This window comes from Passer montanus, unplaced genomic scaffold (assembly GCF_014805655.1).
Source record: "Passer montanus isolate IOZ18808 unplaced genomic scaffold, ASM1480565v1 scaffold11, whole genome shotgun sequence".
Lineage (NCBI taxonomy): Eukaryota > Metazoa > Chordata > Aves > Passeriformes > Passeridae > Passer > Passer montanus.
The window spans coordinates 23,685,684-23,703,585 of record NW_024357613.1 but is presented as its reverse complement, the minus strand read 5'-3'; positions in this window follow the sequence as shown (position 1 = coordinate 23,703,585).

Genomic DNA, 17,902 nt, shown 5'->3' with positions numbered 1-17,902 from the left:
GAAGCTGTTTCCTGAAGCTAAATGATAGAGAGGCTGCTCATTAAAGATAAAAATCAGTGTTCTTCTGCCAGAAAAACTTGTTCCATTAAAAGTTTTGCAAGCCAGCAAGGCAGTGGAAAATATAGCTTAGAGATAGCCTGTGATGTTACAGAGACATCATTAGCAGCAAGCAAATCGTGCTTGTGGCATCTGATTTGCTTTGCTCAATCTCCTCTCATACCATGTTTATAGCCATGTAACTCTGCTCACGGGCTCTTTGTACATCTGATCCAACTCTGGCTCTGGATTCCCGGAGCCAAACTGACTGAACAGCTCAGCAGCTGTTGAGGGGTCTTTGAGACGCTCCTTACCTATTAGATATTTCTCACTCTGCATGTGACAAAGATGGCAAAAGAGGGCTCTGCTCCAGCATTTCAGAAGAAATGGTGCTCCACCATTTCAAATATTGCTGGTATCCCTGAGAGTTTACCAGTTGCACCAGGGAAGTATAGAAAAGGAGGTTGGGCTATCTGCATTTTCCTATTTCAATGGCAGACTGAAAAAAAACCCCACCAATGTATGTTTGTTAAAACCAACAGGTTTTCCCTGAATTTTTTTTTTAAGTATGTGGCTGCCCTACTCTGAATTTCAGTACCAGCCAAGCTTAATAAAATACTGTGTTGGTTTTGTCTGGGGTATAATTAATTTTCTTCGCTGTGGCTGATATAGGGCAGTATTGGATTTGTTATGAACACAGGGTTGATAATACAGAGATGGTTTTGAGTTTGATCCTCAGGGATCCCATGCATGAAAAACTTTGTTTCCTTTGTTAAGAAGAGAAAAGGTGAATAAGTTTTTGCTTTCTGGAAACTGGAAAGTTTCTGTGTTTTCAGGAAGGTCACTATAGTTATGCCAGTTAAGGATTTATTAAAGACTACTGAGTATTGAGAGAAATAAAATCTACCTGATAGTCTAGTACATAGATTTTCAAAAGCATAATGTATTTCATTGCTATTTCTGGCTCTGCATATACGTATGGCCCTCAGAAAGTGACTTAGCCTCCATGTCCTTAGTGTACTTGTTTATAAAACATCTGTGATCTTACTTTCTCATGTTACGTTATCACCTCTAAAGGAAGACTTTGAGGATTTTTGCAGAGCACTTGAGACGTTCGGCCATGTGATTCTCTGGCATCACAGTCAGAGCACCATTACCCCATGTGGTGGCTCAGATTGTGGGGGAAAAAGAAGCAAAACACCCTCCACAGAAACAGACTCCCACAGAGGGGGCCTGGTAGTCAGCACCAAATTCAGGAATCTGAACTGAGGGCACTGTACTGGGAGGGCAACCCAACAGATTCAAATGAGATGGTATTACAGAGGAGAAGGGAACACAGTAAATCAGTAATAAAAACCTCGGTAAGAAACATTAGGTCTCCATGTATTTTCCTACTGTACTACAATGAAAATGGAGATAGTAAGGTCAGGACAAACAAAACACAAGCTGCATTGGAAAACTCAGTTGAATTTGCTAAACAAATCACCCTTGACTACTGTGTGCTCTAAAACATTAATTGATTTGTTACACAATTCAAAATTATAGCTGCATTGATTTTAAAATTACTTTTCTAAATGAGAGAAAAGTAAGAGCTTGGAAATTGATTTTTAATTTTATTCATTAGAAAAAATGGAATATTTCTTCTTTATACTATATTAATAGGTAATTTCATCATAATGCACACAAAAAATGAAGTTCAAGAGAATCATACATATTTAACTACTTATAGGCAAAGCCTTCCACTACTTATTTCTCTAGACTCTTGTGCTACAGCATTACGACTAGTGTTGCTGTGATATATCATGGAAGTCAAACACTAGGCAAGACAAAGTCAAAAACATAGGAAAGAAATAATATTTGAAGATCTGCTATTTAATTCTTATTTCTATATAACATCTGAGATAGGTTACAATACATTTGGAAAGAGATTTAAGCCATATATTTTATGACTTAATTAGCAAGGATTTGGAAAATTTCCTCTATTTTCCTTACAAGTACTTGGTGTTGACCACTTAGGAAAAGGATTATGAATTTTTAAACTAAATTAGGTTTATTACAAATTTACATGAGCCTATAGGTTAAATTAATTCAATATTGTCTGTGAAATTGTATTTGGAAGGACAATCTGGCAAACCACAAACATAGATTTCAGCAGTTCTTCAGCAACCCTCTACAACAAGAAATTGAGGAGTAAAGAAGGCCTGGAGCTGTAAAAGGCTTCTCGAACTCAGGCTCCTGCTCTGGAGAGGGCTGTGCAAAGCCCGCAGAGCAGCACCGAGGGAAGCAGCTGTCCCTGCAGGGGCTGCCTGCTGCTGTCCCGCTGCCAGGCTCGGCTGCAGGAGCACCTGGATGTCACCTGTCACAAAGCAGTCTCCAGATCAGGCTCCTTTCTTGCATCGTTTCACCAGCACACAAAGAGCGTTCTTTAGGCAGTGCATCCATCAGTCTCCCTTTTGCTCTTTGGTGTCATCTTTCAGTGATGACAACCTTTAAGTGACGTCAGGTGCAGTCAGTGGAGCTTTACCTGGGCTGAGTTACCTGTCCCACAAATAGCCTATGATGCACTGTCTTCCACGGCTGCCTTTGTGCCTTGCCTCAAGTTCATGGTTTTCTCTGACACTCAGAGTTTCACCCTGCTGTGGGAGCTCTCCTGCCTCTCCTCCACTGCCACTGTTTGCCTTTGCATGCTTCTTGTCCCACTTCTATTGCTGCAGAGTTTCATGGTGCTGCTCCACAAGAACCAAGGAACATGCACGTTTATACCAAGATGCTGCTGATACTCCTTGAGGAATACTGCTCCAGACTGGCCTTTTTATCTTTTTTTCAAATACATTCTGTAAACTTAAAAATAACAACAAGTTTATCTTCCAGTTCATCCCTTTTGTTTGATAACTGTGGCAGCAGGATGAAGCAATACGATTATCCCCAGATGCAGAGCATAATCTCACTGAAAATAGATGTGTCATTTATAATGAGAAGACAGTTTCTGCCTGTGGAAAAATGCACTGGAGATGCTGTGTATTTTCAATAAGCACTAAGACAAACTTTTGTTTTCAGATTGTCCTGATATAGCCTCAAGTTGGCTGCCTCTGTATTCAACATAACTTGAAATGCTTATGCTATCTTCAACTGTTCAGTATCCAAAAGTGGAAGCTTCTCCCCTGTGATCTGGGTCTTGGAAGATGTATGTATTTTGAGATGGAAATACTTATAAATTCTTGGTTGATTTTGTTTATACTTAGTTTCTCTTTAATTCTTTTCTCAGAACTGTTATTTTAATGGCCCTTGAGATCTGTAACAGTTAATAAGCTCATATTTTTGTTCAGTTACCACACTTCTGAATTCTGGACTGCTCTGGATAAGCAGTTGTAGGTGGTGTAGTTATCCTGGCTTTGCTGCTTCAGTCACATCCAGTGAACAATTTTTAAAAAATACTTTTTAAAAGAAGTTTTAGTTCCCTACTTTTTCCAAACATCCTCTTTCTAGAGCACTTTCTCAGGTGACATAGTCTGCAGGCTTCTCCGGTTGCCACATCATGTAACACAGACATATCTACACCACAGATTGTAAACCAACAAGATTAGCAGAGAGTTCATCTCAAAGCTCAAACACTGATCAATATCTTGGCCTCTTTTCTTACATCACTCCTGCCCTCGGGCTCAGGCCACTGCTCAGTACAGACACTCAGGGTGTCTGTGGCAGAGAGAATAGGGACAGGCGATCGGAAGATCTCGGGCTGTCACGGAAACCTGATAGGGCCTCTCTCCCCTGACTCCCAGAGATAAGGATAGCCGCAGGACAAGAGGCCAAGAATGTTGTAACCCCCCACTAACACGGCCTCCGCCCAGTCCCCTTACTAACCATATAAGGTAAAAGTCAGACCCCGAAGGTAGGGGAAGGACCAAGGGTATATATACCGAGGAGAAAACCAATAAAGGGCCTTTGGACCGTCTATCACACTGATGTCTGCGTGTCCTTAGCCCGAGCGGCCAAAAGCATTAGGCCGTCGTGCTGCGTTTCCTTGGAACCAGGTCGCTACAACAGTGTCTCTGCCAGAGTGCTTGGGAGGTGCTGTGTGTTCCTGCCTGTGCTGCACAGACCAAGGATGCACACATGGACCATCTGCTGTGGGGATATTCAAATCCTGCTCTTGGAATGGTAATTTCTTGAACAGCTCTTACTCAGCTGCCTGCAATCATCTTAGTTTTTCCTCTGTGTCAACTGAACAGTCTTTTGGCTGCAATATTCTAATTTTTCATCTTCTATTTTACTTTGCTGGCTATTTGCAGCAGAGAGATGCAGCTGGGGGCATGATTTTTCAGAGTCTCTACCACATGAGGTTCATGTCCACACACTTGGATTGCACAGAGTAAATATTTTTGCCAGGCCTCTCAGTCCCTCTTCTTGAGGACACTGATATTCATCCACATCTGAATCAGCTTCCAAGCTGTGTTCTCAGCTGAGAGCCTGGTAGTTGAACAACTTACTATTGAACAGAATAGAATCAATACTCTGTTAATTTTTTTGTCCTTTTCTCCAGAACAATGTTTTAGTACCAAATTCTAGGAATGTGTCTTTTTCTGCCATGTGAAGAACATAGCTCCAAGTGAAAGGTTTGAGACCTGAGCTCATTTTAATAATTGTTTGTAATGCTTGAATATATAAAAAATACATATTTCCCTTTATTTCTTGGTATCTCTTTATTAAAGCTGTGAGCTATAGTTTTTTGGCAGTGAAGTCTAGTTTTTTATTTACTTTATTGACCTCTTTATTTTTCTGTCTTAACATATCAGACACTCTGCAAAACATGTGATGCTCTAGACATCATATTAATTTACTGGGGTAAAATTCATTATAGCTATTCCACAGGCATTCAGTCCTTTTGTCTCTTGATCTGATATTCCATTTTTCATCTTGTCTTTGCGGCTGGTATAAATACACTTAATTTTGCAGCTCTGCCTGGCATGAACATCACGTACATGCGAAATCTCATTTCATGGATTGACTCACTTATTGAATGCTGTGTTTTTCTTTTCCTTAAAATCCTGTGATTTTCCCTTTTGTGATTTAAAGAATGTGTAATTGCTAAATAAGTTGTCTTTCATGTCCCTCTGCTTCAGAACAGGAATTTGGTATGTCACTATGATTGCTGTTTTCCTTGTTCCCACTCTGTTGCTGCAATATGCATTCTAATTTTTGAGTTGTTGGAGCTGACTAATTTCTGATATCTCTGACAGCATGCTCTACTTTTCTCCATGGTCAGGTGGAGTATCATAGCTACCAAATCCATCCTCAGCTGCAGGTAATTCCAAAATGAACTCCTATCAGTTAGTCATGCCCTAGCTTCAAACAGCCAGATTCTGGTGTACTCGGCTGCTGTGGAGATCCTGTGTGTGTTCCTCTTTCTACTGCCAATGTTATCTCACAGATTCAAGTGTTCAGGCAGAACTGTAAAAGTTTAACTGATTTGGTCTGCCATACTTTCAAGAATGAGAGGAACTTTTCCACAGCCTGAGCACTAGAAGGAGCACTGCGTGGGGAAACTGAGCTTTGTTCTGGTCACTTGCTTTGCAACAGAGCACAACTTTCTTCACTCCTGAGAATCACAGCTACTCTTCCTGCCGGGCTGGGCTCAGTATGCAGCAGGCTGCTGGAAATATTAACAGAGACACAAGATCAGATCTTTTACAGTTTGAGGAGTGCCAGATTACACTTGATTATCTATTTTATTCCAGGTCCTATCTCTGTTGGTTTTAGGAGAGAAGAATCCCAGCTATAAGCTTAGGTTTGCCAGTCTGGTGTAGCTTCCTGACGTTGTCACACCCTGGAACTTCTCAGCTCCCTCCATGCCATTGGTCTCATCTGCTGCAACCCAACAAAAACTGCTCCAATACCCTCTATTCAAAATTTTTCTCCTTGGCCTTCATAGCAATCCCCAGCAGCTATTTCTGTATGTCCTTCACAAAACTTGTAAAGGCCAGCTACACTTCTGCCTTATGGAAACTGGTAACAAGCCAAATCCAGACAGATATGTCCACCTGTGCCATTCACATTCTCTGAACAGAGAGAGACATAATTCTCTCTCTCAGTTTTTTTTTTTTCCTGGAGAAGCACAGAGGGAAAACAACTTTTATTTCTGCTTGCTGCTCCTGGTGTTTTGCACATATGGAATGTGTTGGGAAGATTGTTTACCTGAAGGAATTTGGCAATTGGATTCTGCTAACGATTGTTTTGTTTCCTTGGCCAATCACTTGAAGCTGTGTCCTGACTGTCAGGAGACAGTCATGAGTTTTCTTTAGTATGTAGTATAGTATAGTAGTATAGTATTTTTTAATATAGCATAGTATAAGCAATATAATATCATTTAATAAGGCAATTGTTCAGCATTCTGAATCAATGGAGTCAGATGCCAATCATTCCCTGCATCAGGAGCTCCCTGCGTTCAATAGTCCACCCACATGGGCAGTCCCTGCTTCTACTGATCAGGTGATAATTATCACATCTTTCTTTGTCGATATTATGGCCAACATGTCCTTTTCTCACTTGGTGCTTATCTATCACACTAGTGCACTTCTAAGCTATTTCTTTCTCAAGACTGGCTTGAGAAAAATCTCTCTTCTTATAAGTTTTGCCTGACTCTGCTATTGTATCTCTTCCAGGAAAAGGAACACAACTGAGTTTCTCAGGCTTGTGAGCTGGTCTGATATCTACAGTACCCCTGTGGGTGGGACTTCACCCGCACATTTTCCTGTGCACCCCCCTGTATTCTCTCCTGGTTCTATCTGTGGTAGCCGTGTTGCAGACCTTGTTTCACTGGCAGCATGGATTCATATTAGGATACCTGTAACTCCAGTAATGGCACAAGACAACACCTTGTTCTCTGAAAGTACAATGGACTCTCTACTGCAGCTAAGGTACTCACATGCTAACAGATTAATTTCCCAGAAGTGATGACAGCAGCATTGTTCCCCATGTCATGTTCCTTGCCTCACTTTCTTTCTCCATTCCCACTCACCTATTCCCCAGCTATCTGGAGAGTGCACTACAATGATCTACAATCTACAATACCTACAAATTTTCCAAGTAGGGGGTATTGTTTTATTTGGGGTTTTTTTTAGTATAGAATAGTAGGCAGCGGTTTTTTTTTTTTTTTTTTTTTGGTATAGAATAGTAGGCAGTAAAACTAGTAGCCCAGGATGCCTGGTTTGTTCTTTAGCTCTGAGGCTGACCTCTGCTCTTGCCTTGATTGACTCATGTTTGCAGAATGACTGACAGACTTGTCAGGTACTCCTGCAGCCTGATCCCCCACTTCACCAAAAGTGGGTATGCCTCCAAAAGCAAGGCAGCTGGTCGGGTACTGGAGGCTCTGCAGCTGCATGACCAGGCTGCTCTGCCGAGGTCACTTAGCTCTGCTGGCTCTAGCTCTTGCAGCCCTGCTGTAAAAGCCCAACCACATGAGTAGCACGGTATTGTGGGTTGTTCTGAGACTGCTCCAAAGAAACCACTGCCCTCTCAGGAGATGGACTGTGCATTTGAAACTAGATAGAGTACGGTTTTCAGCATATCTAATATCATGGAGCAGCAATGTTCAGGTAATCTGATGACCCTCCAGTGACTGCCTACGTATCTGCTCTTGTGCTGTGGCACAAACTGCAGCAGCAGTCTGGTAAGCACCACTGGGTTTCCTTACACCTCGTGTGCCTCTCAGCACAGAAGGACAAGCCTGTCTTTCGTTTTCTCTTAATTTTGCTTGTCCATTTGTCCTTCATGAAGAAGAAACCCAGCAGCTTTTTGGAACTGCTCTGAACTGAAGCCTCTGGACTTGTATCTGTCATAGCAGTGAGGGGGGGCACTGTGCAATGTGGTCCTGGTGCCACAGACCAGGGACCTTGCTACTGGCATCAAATGGAAAAGCAGAGACCAAGGACAGAAGTTACAGAACAGTGTCCATTAACCAGAAGCAAGCTGTCATTGACTGCCCTGGAAACCTAGACCTTGTTTTTGTGGGGCCACCAGAAACAGGAAGGCAACAAATGAGAGGCGGCAGCAGACAGGGAACTTGTGTGTTTAGGCAGAATCCTGCAGAGACCCCCACAACCTATGGCAGGAGTTCCTATTTATTTTATGGTGTTATTTATACATCTTAACCTTATGGACACAACGGAGCTGTGGTGCTGCACAACTCACTTCAAAACACTGAGCCCAGAATAATTTTACTGCTGTTTTCTGAATTACCTTTTTTCTAGCTGTCTTTTTAGCTCCTTGCTTCTCTGGGGATCTTCTAATTTTGTGGCAAAAATGTGTGTTTTCAATTGTTGTTGACAAGGAAGTGAAAATTGCTTTTTACACCCTTTCCAATTACCTTCAAAGCTGCTAAGCAGAAGTTCTTGCAAAGTGAGAAAGACAAAGTCAGAATATTCTTGTCCATTCCTTCCACAGTATGTGCATGACTCCACCTTGACAAAGGCAGCAAATTGATCTGGAAAGGTCCATATGAAGAACTACAACTTGAAGAGGGCTGTTAAAATAGTGTCATAGTTCTCTAACTGGCAGCAGTTTTCATGCCTTCTTCAAAAGCTGACTGCTTGCCCCCTGCTCAGAAACAAATTCCTACTATCCCCTCTTCATCTGCTGAGCCTTCTCTCCTTTCCACATGTATTGACTATGGTTTAGTCCTCTGGCTTTGCAAATGATGACTTCCATTCATAGCTGCTGTTTAATTTTGCTGCTCCTTCTCCTTATTTGAAATGTAAAATATTTGAACTATGTAAGTTTTAAGTAAGTACAAGCAAGAGATGCTCTTATAAATTACCTTGGACATAAAAATGGTATCTTCTACCTTTGCTGCATATTTTGCATATTTGAGCACACAAATTTACTAGTATCTATTGATCCCTTAAGGCAGTCAAAACACAGAAATTAATCCGTAGAAGATTTTGTACAGGAAAATAGAGAAAAGCAACACCAACAAAAGGGGCAACACTGGCTACTGGCATTAACACTTAGTCATGCAGCTTCTCTGAGGCACATGTGGAAAAGTGAGGATTGAGTATCACTTTAATGAGGGACCATCCTGGAGGTCGAGACTGCTGCTGACAGCAAGAGCTGAACTCACTAAGGCTTTTTTTTTTTTTTAAAGCCATAGAATTCACTTATCTATATACAAAGAATTTGTGTAAAGGGCTTTTCAGCCATGACTATAGCAACCATTACAACATCTACTAGTCACATAACAAGAGAAAAAAAAAAGTAGAAACATGAAACTACTTGGAATGCAAAGTTTAAGCTGCCTTTCTCACTCCTAGTCAACAAAATGTTCAAAAGAAAAAAAAAAGTTGAATCAGTCATCTTATTCAGAACAAACAACTTCTTAGGGAAAATAATAAAAAAGCTGGCTGGATTTGGGATAAACATCTATTGTTAGTATCAAACCCACTATGTAATGAAACACAGAGGGAAAACAGAACAAGATGGGAAAGGGCTTTGTGCAGGTGCAGGATGCACAATGTCCTTGCACATTGCTCTCATCCATTTTCTGTCCCTGTCTTTGACAAACCATGGAAATAATTCACAAGGTGAAGAGACTTCCAGGCACTTTCCTTGCTGAACAGCCCCAAAGTATCCCCAGGTGAAATGTTGTGGGGCAGTCAGCTGCCCGTGTCCGTTTTCCTGAATTTGTTTCCTGCTACTGGCTCTTCATTGGTAAGGAACCAGAGCTTTGCTGTAGTCTACAGACAGCAGAAGACTTGGCCTGAGTTTCAGGATATTGAGAAATCAGCAGTTTCTACAGAGATGGCACAGAGAACCATCACCACTCTGCTGTGGGTGCTCAAGCACAACTCCAGGAATCTCGATGTCACCTGAGCTGCTCAAAGGGCAAGTTCCCATTTGAATCACGTGGGAACTTGAGGCGACCATTCCTAAGCGCAGATTTGAAAGGAACAAGTATAAAGTCCTAAAATTGTTCTCTGGACAGACACTGTCTGTTTGTCCTGGATGTTACTAGCTCCTGTTTCATGTGCTGTGCCTTCATATTTAGCACAGTTGCATGAAATTGAAAAAATGTTCCAGAATTTTAAATTTGGGAGTAACAAACTTCAAAAGTCACCTAAACCCACTGCTCATCTGAATTGTTTCTTTCTGCTCCAAGCTGTGTGCAGTTTGCACCCAAATTGTGCCTTAGTTTTGCCTTAGGGTGGATTTTTATTTTATTAGAGGAAAGTGCTCTGTAGTGATGTTGATAAGTAAGAGATGGACACCTATGTTACAAAAGGTCTCAAACATCACTTTGGGAAGCTAACACTACACAGCCAAAATATCTCTTACAATCTTCAGTGGTAACTGAAAACCAGCCCTAAAATGACTGGAAAAATCTCAGGAACAACTTGCCAACTATTTAGAGTGGTGAAATGAGCAGTGCATGCTGAGATCATTAACAAGACCAAGAAAAAACTGTATTCAGTGCAGTTTCCCATCTATTAGATTACTTTGCCTCTCCAGCAGTCTCCAGAGAAAGCCTCTGGCTGCTTCTTAAGGTCAGTGAATCATTTCACTGCAATAAATGATGTCTCTAGCTGGAAATGCTGGCGGGGCTGCCCGTGCTCGGCGCTGCCGTATCGGTGAGTCACGGCCCGCGCCCAACCCGGCCCTCGCCCGGCCTTTCTCCTCTCCTTGTCCTCCTCCATTCGCTTTTACTTTCCTAACCCTGTCCACCTGATAGAGATCTGCGTCTTTTATTGTCTGTGGACGGAATGAGAACACAGACCAAAAAAGAGGGGAAGAAAAAAAAAAAAAAAGCAGAACCCCACCAAACATGATTTGGGCTCCCCAGTCTTGGGAGTCTTTGACTTTGCCGCGTGTAGGCAATTACAGAAAGGAGTCGGCAATGTTCCTGTGGGGCTCTGGCAGAGCAGGAGAACAAAGTGTCCCAGGGCAGGAACAAAGCTGTCTTCCGCACCACTGAAAGCCTGGAGACAGCGAGTGCTGACAGTCAGGACACTGAGAGGCACGGCAGTGTAAGGGCAGCTGACATGCATGCTTTAGCACACCGTGTAATCAGTAACAGAGGGAGTTGTAGGTGCCATCAGCCACCATTCTGTCACAGGGAGCAGCACGGTCTCCCAGATGCAATCCAAGAGAACACTGATGAAGAATACCAACATATCTTTGAAAAATGTCTTTATTTCTGTCAGTAGGAGATAGCAGGCTGTTGTTTTGGTGAAACAAATTAAAAAAAACATCACCTGCAAGCTCTTGGTGATATTTTCTCTCCTTATCCCCAAGTGTGCAACACATTTCTCTTCCAGCTTTGCTCTTTTATCTTTATAACTTGCCTTTCTTTAAGGCTTGTTCTTCTGTTTGACTGAAACCTTGTAGGACAGAGGAACAAATAAGCACCACTGGGTTACTAATGGGTAGTTCAGTAGTGCTAGTTACAAACCAGGTTCTCTCTCAGTCACTCTCAGAGTTCATCTATGCAAAGTTCATATGCTACAAAGCTGTCACCAGCCTTCCACTCCTGTGCAGACATGCTTGGCTTGGGCTGAGTCCAAGGCACAGCATTTCCACTCTTTCAGAGTAGTGATTTTATCACAGCTGCTTCCCCCCTGTAAACTACATCTCAGATGTCTGTCTTTGTCACAGACAACTGACACAATCACAGAATAATTTGGTGTAAAGGGTCCCTCTGGAGAGCACCCACCTCACAGCAAAGCTAATTTCAAAGTTACAGAAGGATGCTCAGGGCCTGACCTGTTGAACATCTCCAAGGATAGAGATCAGCCTCCCTGGAAAGCCTGTGCCAGTCTTTGACTGCTCTCATTGTGAAGGATTTTTTTCCATACATTTAATCATAATTTCCTTTGCTGCAATTTATGCATTTATCCTTCCATTGCACCTCTTGGTCTTCTTCTGTGCCCTGGCACGAAAACTCTGTCCATCCTCCTCCTTATCACCCTGAGGCAGCTGAGAACAGCTGTGAGGTGTCCCCCTCTTTACTCTGCAGCTCCCTGAACCTCAGTGCTCTCTGGCAGACAGGTGCTTTGCCAATAGGCAGCTTCAAAAAGTGAGGACAATTGAAAGACTTCAGACATCTTAGGTATAGACAAGCCACTTCCAAATATCTCATTTTGCCTAAAAGCCCAATGGAGTTAGTAAAAAAGGTCATCCTTGCTGGGCATTGGTGGGCAGGGTAAACAATCTCACCCAATTAAAAGTTAATCCTGGGATGTTACCTTTACGTATTCAGTTCTTATACTCCTAAAGACCCAGTCAGGATTTGATTTGGGATCTTCAAGTTTCAAAGGACAAAAGAGTCAAGTCAGAGTGTCCTCTAATTTTGCATCTTGCAGACTTCTTCATTTCTCCACCAGATTATTTTTAGAACTTGTTCAGTCTCCTTATGACCTCGTTTCTTCATGTTATACCTTAAATGATTAATATATAAGCTTTCCCTTGAGAGGATCCTGCATCTCAATAGACAGAAAAGTTATTACAATTCTGCAACAAAAGTGCACTTCTGGTTCAATCATAAATATGTTTCTGATCTTTATTCTGAGAAAAACTTGCTCCACAGAAGTGAATTGCTCTTTCAGCAGCTGCTGGGACAAGGCTTGCTTTTATAGATGGCTTCTTTAGTATGACAATATCAAGCAGACTTCTGGACACTGAAGGCTGTGTGTTCTCTTTCAAGTTATGTTTCAGTACTGCTTGTGAGAGAGTATTTTTGTGTTGTGTTTTTCTATAAATCACTTTGACAGAAATTCAGACTTTTTTTTTTTCCATAGGGAAAAAACCCCCCATGATATTTTCAACAAAATAACTAAAAAATACAATCTGAAATAAAACCCAAGGAAATGTTACCTTAGGGCCTCAGTGACACCTGGTGTTCAGGCAATGGATGTATATTCCCTGGGGGATGATTGACAGGGATGTTGTCAGAGCAATGCAGTAGGGACTGCAACCTGAAGGGACAGTATGTTACTGCAGGAGCTCCAGCGAGGAGACAGACTGAAAACTCACTCCCAGACGCTGGCCACCTTCACTTCCTCAGGGGATAATCCAGCACAGCATAGTGCTGAGGATGGGCCCAGGAAGATCAGAGGGAATGAGGAGAGGGGGAAGCCCAGTAACCATTTCCCTACCTCTTCCACTGCTCCAATACTGCACTGTATTCTGATTTTCCTGCAGGATTTGTCTCAGCTTTTGCTGAGCTCCCATTGTCCAGGACAGAGGCCAGGTGCCAGGAGAGAGGTGTTCCCACACAACCCACAAAGCTGCACTGTTAAAGGCATCAAGGGTTAACATGGCCACAAAGATCTATGGCACTTGTTTCAACACCAGTGTTGGATGCTATTTGTGCCTCTCCGATGTCAACCTATTTCTCCCTCTAGAGATACTTTAAATGATTCTACTCAGCAAGAGCCATCGAGACTGGAGACAAGGGTTATGAAAGGCAGAGGAGCTTCCACTCAACAAAACATGACCAGGTAGCCTAGTCCAGAAGATGCTTGCAGCAAAAGCAACATCCCCATGTGTGGTGGAAGTGCAGCCCCAGGTTTCTGTGCAGAGGAGAGGAGGAGGCTCAGCAGACCTGGCAATGGTTAGACCCAGACTGAGGTCACGAGAAGCAAATCCATGCCTAGATGGGGACTGTGTCTTCTGAGGTAAGGCCAAAGGAAGAAAGGAGTAAAGACAGGGAACATATTTCTTAATGCTGCTTAAGGGAAACCTGCCCTTGTGTCAAGCTGAGCTGTAGCTGCTCTGCAGAGAGCAGGGATGGTTTTGGGTGTTCCTCAAAAACCTGCTGCTGAGACAGTAACTGCAGCCAGTCAGAAAACTGATCCAGTGTAACCTTCTCATCTCTGCACAATCTCCCTTGCCTTGCTGAAAATGAGAGCAATTCAGCTCGTATTCTCCACTTTCTCTTCCTGTCCCTCTTCTCAAAACTGCCATGAGGGCATTCTTCTTTCTTGCCTACTAGAGCCTCTCTCCCCATTAGCTCTTTTTCCTGGCATTTTGTGTTTTCTGCTTCCTGTTTATGTTTTCCTTTGAAGTGTTTCCTCATTTTTTCCAAGCTAAACTTCTGTTACTGAGGTGTCAGAGCAGGGAGGATGCTGTTTTCTGTAATGCAGAGAAGCTGCTGTCCTAGCACCACCCTTCATGGTCTTCTTACAAGGCCAGATATTTTGGGGTTTGCTCACCTAAATTTATCTACTATAAAGCATGATAAATACTGAGTGCTATTAAATAATTACCAGTCACTTGTATGTGCGGGACAGCTGGTGATGTATTATGTTAATAACCATTACTGGGTAAGCTTTAATAAGAAAATACATTTGATTTGAGATTTGGCCTGAGTTTAATGAATTTGTTCTTTTTTTCTTCCCTGCTTTAAGGCATAAATTCACCTCTACCTATAAAATGCTCTTAAATATTCCTGTGTATCAGGATGCACAGATCAGTATTCTGATAATTCAAAACAAAACAGTTCCTGCTTTTCCATGAAAGCCAAAGTTCCCAAGGTTATTCGTGCAATCAAGGTCAGGTGCATTATAAAAGCCATTATATAGGATATGCTTGCTTTTAATCTCCTCTCCCTTTATAACCCCTGTTTCCACACGAGGAAATGCTCTTGATTACAAAATCTTTGCAGCAGTGAAATGAAGACAACACAGTGGTTTATTCTTGGATGTGGTATTCAAAAGCAATCATACTCTGATCATCTGTACTACTACCAGGAACTACTGTGCAGATGTTTCCAATAGGGGTCAGGAGCTCTGTTTACCTGACACTTACCTCTCTGCCCAGTCCTCCTCTTTTAGGAAGGGGCTAAACAGGATCTTCGAAGAACACACTACAGTGCAAGCACAAGGAAAAAGACTCTGCCTGTGAAATATCTATCTCTCTGTACAGATACTGATCTGCTGTCCTTGCCTGTACTAAATGCTGGCACATTTGTCACTGCTGTCAGCTGCATCTTGCTATGAAATGCTCCTGGTTGCGGGTGCAGGAGCAGCAGCGTGTCCCCAGCTGTGCCCTCTCAGGACAGGTGTCGCCAGGAGAGGGCATCGCTCACAGCGCATCCCCCGCGCCCCTCTGGCCCTGGATGCTCCCGCACTTACCGGGCCCGCTGCCACCTCCTCCATGCCCCTCGCAGCCAGCCGGGCTGACAGCAGCCCTGGGTTTAACCACACCTCACTACTGGAGAATTAGCTTTAAAACCCCGGTGCTTGCTTACACCATTCTTGAATCTCCTTAAAATCATCTGCCTAAGAGAGAAAACACCTCTGCAGATATTGTTTAGATCTACTCTCTCCAATTTTGAGGCCAGAAGGCAAAAGTGAACATAGTTGTGTTTAGGTTTTTTTGTTTGTTTGTTTAGTTTTAGTATTATTCTGGCAAGGTGAGATGAATGGGGTTTGGTTGTAAGCAGCTGGGGGTGGGTATTTGTCTAGTTGGTTTTGGGACTTTTTTACTTTTACCTCAAAAAGTAAAATCTCACATTGACTGTATTTTTTTTCTAAGTGCTCTGGATGGATGGAGCCAGGAAGTTGGCCTCATAGTTTTGGAGGTTTCTGAAACTTTGTTGCTCCTTTTTGAGCAAGAGAGTTAGTTGCTAATTATTCCTATTTTCCTATGTTGCAAGGAAACTGGGCAAATACTGCATGTTGCAAAAATACCAGGAAACTAAGCAGAGCATCCACCACCAAATTGCCTGCTCGGGTTTCAGGAGTTCCCACTCATTTGAAAATCTACTTGTACAGCTTCATAACAGTAGGACTGGGCAGCAATTCTTCACATCTACTTAGCATGGAAACCAGAGTCAGATGTAAAGACTACTTCTTACCTTATTATTAAAACTTCTGAGAACAGAAGAGTCTTTTTCATGATGATTTGAAAAAATCTGTGCAAACAATTTTAAAAGGAAGCACAGCTGATAATAGTTGGATTATAATAGTTATGCCATCTATATGCATGGGATGTATTTCCTGGTCTTTCTCACAAACTCATCATTATTCTACTGAGCAAAAGTGCATTTGCATCAAACATGTCTCAAGTCCCTAATAGGCCAGCACACCAAGAGCTGGTCTCACACTCCCTTCCAACCCCAAGTGCTGTGGGAAAAAAGCAACTTGATAAATTAACAGAAGATCTTTTAGAGAGGCGATCCTTTCTAAATATACAGAAAGGTGCTAGACTTAGAAAGGCACTAAAGCATTGAGAATGACATTGATTTTAAAGGAAGAAAGGCACTTAACTACAAGGCTACAGATTTTTTTAAAATTTTATTTTAATAAAGCTCTTACTTCTGGTAGGTGAGCTGAGATTCTGATTTCCTACAACAGCTGGTGAAATTGAATTAGTAGCATTTAGTAAACATTTGGCCTCTAGCAGCAGACAGAACAGCTGATAAAGACATGCTTCCTGCTTGCTAAATGGGACGAGACACCATATGTCTAATCAATTACACAAATACCACAATACCTTGCTTTAGTAAGTGTGGAAAAAAATTCACTTCATTTCACTGTAAGTATTTTTACCAAGTAGTTTATCACCACATAAAATTACCTCTGGTGCTGGCTAATCCTGGTGGAAATGCTGTGAATATCCACTTAGGCAAGTTTCAGGCAGTAAAAGTGCAATTGTGCCCCAGGGATTGTGCATTCCCCATTACACCAGCACAGGAGCAGCAAATGCACAGGTGTAAAGAACTCTGTGGGATTGCATTGTTTTGTCAACACATTCAGTACATTTGAAGTCTCACCTGCTCCCAAATGAAAGGTGACAATGAGTACGGTTTTGCATTTCTTTTTGTCACATGGCTGGACCATCCCCGTTTGAGCTCCAGCTGCCTCTGAAGGGTGTGGGTGTGAGGCAGCTCCTCTCATGAGGGAATTCAGGACCTTTCTTCTGAACACAGGCTTCCTTCACACCTTGTGCCACTGCAGTACCTTCCATTAGCAAACAGGAGGTTCCTACACTGCCTTTAAAAACTTTCCAAGAATTACAGGACAGATTCCTGGAAAATGTGTTGCTTTAACATGTGTTGGATCTGGAAAAAACAAGAAAAAAATTTTAAAAACCAAAATAAACAAAAAGTCCCCACAAAACAAAAACTGAACAAAACAAACAACCAAAAAAACCAAGAAAATTCCCCAAAACTAAAGCAGCTGGTTCATTCCAGGGAGCATATTTTCCCAGACTACAAGACTGCCAGATGTACCACAATGGCCTTCAGGTTTTCTGGTGCCTGCTACCTCGTGGCCTTTAGCAGATCTTCCTTCTGATCAAGGAAGCTGCCTTCTGCCTGACCTGCTGATTTGTAAGAGAACAAAAGGTCCATGTGGCGTGGGGTGACCTTGGCCACCTGCCAGACACCCAGCCAGCTGCTCTCTCTCCCCCTCAACAGGATTGCGGGCGGAAATAAGATGAAAAGATTGAGGTTTGAGATAAAGACAGGAAGGTTACTCAGCAGTAATTGTCATGGCCCAAATGGATTCTGGGAAAAAAGAATGTAATTTATTTCCAATTAAAATAGAGCTGAATGTGAGACACAAAGACAAAAACTAAAACACTTACTCCTTACTCCCTTCTTCCAAGGCTGTTTCACTCCTTCATTCCCACCTGTCTACCACCTCCATGCTCCAGGTGCTGTGGGGGTGGTTCTGATCAGTCCATAGCAGCTCCTCTCTCCTCCTTCCTGCTCATGTTCCAGTGTGGGCCTTTCCCATGTGCTGAAGTCCCTGAGGAAAATCTGGCAGTATGGGCTCTCCACAGGCTGCAGCTCCTTCAGGGCATGTCCACCTGCCCCACCACATGCTCCCCCATGGGCTGCAGTGTGGGGATCTGCTTGGCCACAGGCTTC